Source organism: Curcuma longa, chromosome 3 (genome assembly GCF_044706935.1).
Source record: "Curcuma longa cultivar G26 ecotype Majalengka, Jawa Barat chromosome 3, ITB_CL_G26_1.1, whole genome shotgun sequence".
NCBI classification, from domain to species: Eukaryota; Viridiplantae; Streptophyta; class Magnoliopsida; order Zingiberales; family Zingiberaceae; genus Curcuma; species Curcuma longa.
Window position 1 is genome coordinate 21616245 of NC_133863.1, and position 3012 is coordinate 21619256.

Consider the following 3012-nt stretch of genomic DNA (forward strand, 5'->3'; position numbering starts at 1 on the left):
AAAATTGAATTTCAAATTTTTTAATTTATAAGTTCTTGATTTTTTTTCAAACACAGAAAAATTAATTAACTCCGAAAATTTTTTTTGTTAATGTAATTATTTTTTTAGAAATTTTTAAGTAAAAATGCCATTTCCAAATTTGAAAAATCCTTGGCAAGATTTTTTCTAACTTTTTTGAAGACTAAATTTTTTAGGAACTTTTATGCTTTAGTTCTAAACACTTATAAAGATTTTTTTCTAATTTTTTTGCATGATTTTTTCCTTTCCTTCCCTACTTCTATTTATCCTATTTTTGCTGTGATCAAAGGAGGAGAGTAAGCGAGGTTCAGGGGGAGGTTATAGTTTTGAAATACAAAATTATTTCCATACTTAATTGTTTAACTTAGTTTTATTATTTTTATTATTTTTTGGTTTAACCCTAATTGAACCTGGGTTGATGCATATAAAAAAGGGGGAGATTGTTGGTGCCCCGATTAGTTTGGATGTGATCAACTAGGTTAAGTTAGGTCCTGTGTTGTTCTGATCTCTCTGGTAAGTTGGCAGGAACTTAGGTACGGAGGAAGTCAAGCGTAAGATATAGCGGACAAAAAGGATTGTGCGGGGAAGTGAGCCGACGGGCTTGGTGCAATCCGAGGAGCACGGAAGCTGCGGAAGAGTACGCCAGTGGAGCAAGAAGGACGTGCGCGACATCCGAAGAACGAGAAGCTCAGAGGAAGCACGCTCAAGGGGCAAAAGGCCGGAGTCGAGTTCATGTTATAATCGGTAAAAAAAAATGAACGAAGAGAGTCGCAAACTCCATTTTTCTCGGAGAGGAAATCGCGAGATTCGCGATATAAGGAGGCGAGCGGCGGAACCCAAGCCCTAAACCCCTCTCCTATCGCCTCCTCCTCCCACAGCATCTGCCGCCTACCCTAACGCGATGCTGCTTCCCATTGCAACGTCGTCTGCCTTCCATCAGCAACGCCACCTTCCGTTCCGTGACACCATTGCCGACAACCGTGGGTCCCGACGCCTCCGTGCTCATGACGTCCCTGCTCCGTGACACTGCTGCCGACACCCGTGACGCCACCTGCCTTCGCCTGATTTCTGCCTGCTAGGTTTTCCCGATCTCTTATCTTCCCTTTTCGATTTTTGTGCTATGGAATCTGTTTACCTGTGAAGCTAGGGTTTGAGACCTCATTTCCTGGAAACGTTAGGTTTCCTTCTTATTCCGTCTTGTTCGTTATTGATCTTGGGTAGGCTGTTATGGCTCATGAGCTGACCTTGTTTCGAAGTGGGCAACCTGGATAATTTGATTTATCCTTTTCATCTAGTTGTTCGGTAGGTTGCTGTTGTAGATTATTAAGATCGTTAAATTTATAGGTTGTCTGTTCCTAGTAAAATAGGGGAGGCATCTAATTTCAAGGACGATTATTCGATCTAGAGTTATAAATAATGTTGAGATTTTAGTGGTATTATTCGTATTGGGTAATATTCTGATTATTTGAATTATTTTAATATTATGTATAGATACTGGTTTGAGTGGAGCACGTTGATTTACTGACACTCAGAGTTTGGTAGAACCAAAGGTGGGTACCTTCTTATCCTTGGACTCTTAATCTTCCCTATGCATGAATAAATAAATATTAAATTGATATATGTATATTTATATGTGTATAATTGTTTTAAAAGGGGATTAAAATGATAAAATATTTGAAGGGTTAAAATAATTAAATTATTAAAGGGTAAATAATTGATTTATTTACTATTCGCACATGAGTTCATCTGGGAGATTCAAATGGTAAAGGGTGTTTTCTAAAATTCAAATAGATATTCTCATTTACTCTGTTATTGATACTTGTCTTTTTATACTGTTTGACCTTTTATTTCTTATGTTGTTGATATTACATCTGGTTGATACTTATCCTTACCTGCAAAACTTGATTGTGATACCTAAATGAGTGAATAATATTTAATTTGGTTGAGTTGGTCGTTTAGACCCAAATGATGAAATATATACTGAGAATGTAACAATGATGATAATTGATGAAAAAGATATAACGTGAAATGAGATAAAAAAAATTGATAAATATTGAAAGGTGTTAACTATGAGCCTAGTTTTGATACCAGAGTTATATACCAGAGTACTGGACCGTGCACTTGAGTAACGGTGACGTGGAGTATCCCTCGATCCAGGCACTGACCGGCCACATATCGTTGTCGTAGAGCAGAGGCCGCGGTCAGTGTTTATCCTTTTTGGATCGGTGAGGGCTAGAGAGAGAGCCCGTACGTTAGATAACGTATGAGACGATATATTCTGAAGAGGCTGATAGCCTAGAGCATGAGATTTTTTATTATGAGATTTTTCTACTCTGATGATATTGGCTATATTGTCCACTTTTAATTAATTATTTAAATATGGATACATTTGACCATATTAATTATATTTGATCATGAGATTATATTGGTGATGATATTTAATAATGATGATATTGATTTCAGATAAAAATAAGGGAAGTTATTGATAAATACAGAGATACAGATATATACATATATATTATGTAAAAATGGAAAACGATATGAAGTAAATGAAATTGAGATAATAAAATATGATTTACTCTATTTTTCTTGGTTTCTTAAATAAGATTAAATTCATGCACATCTTTTTGAATTATCCACTTGACCTTGGTAGGCTTACCTGCATTCTTTGGCTTCCAGATTTGCAGGCACAGATTTGACACTACCTTGGTTTAGTTTCTTTAGTTGCTCAGAGACTCTGACGTGCTGATTTTCAGTTGGGTTTACTTTAGCTTATGGTATATTATGTCTCTTTTATTGTACTGGTTCCTTATTATATTGTCACCAAGTGAGGTACCTCCCAGTGTGCAGGAAATGGTACCTCCAGGGAATGACAGTTCAGGTGAGCCTAACTCCGGTTGGGTAGAAATCACCCAACCGATAATTCTACAAAAAGTCAAATATGTTGACTTTTGACCATTGACTTTGACCAGTGTAAAAGACATAGACTTGGAC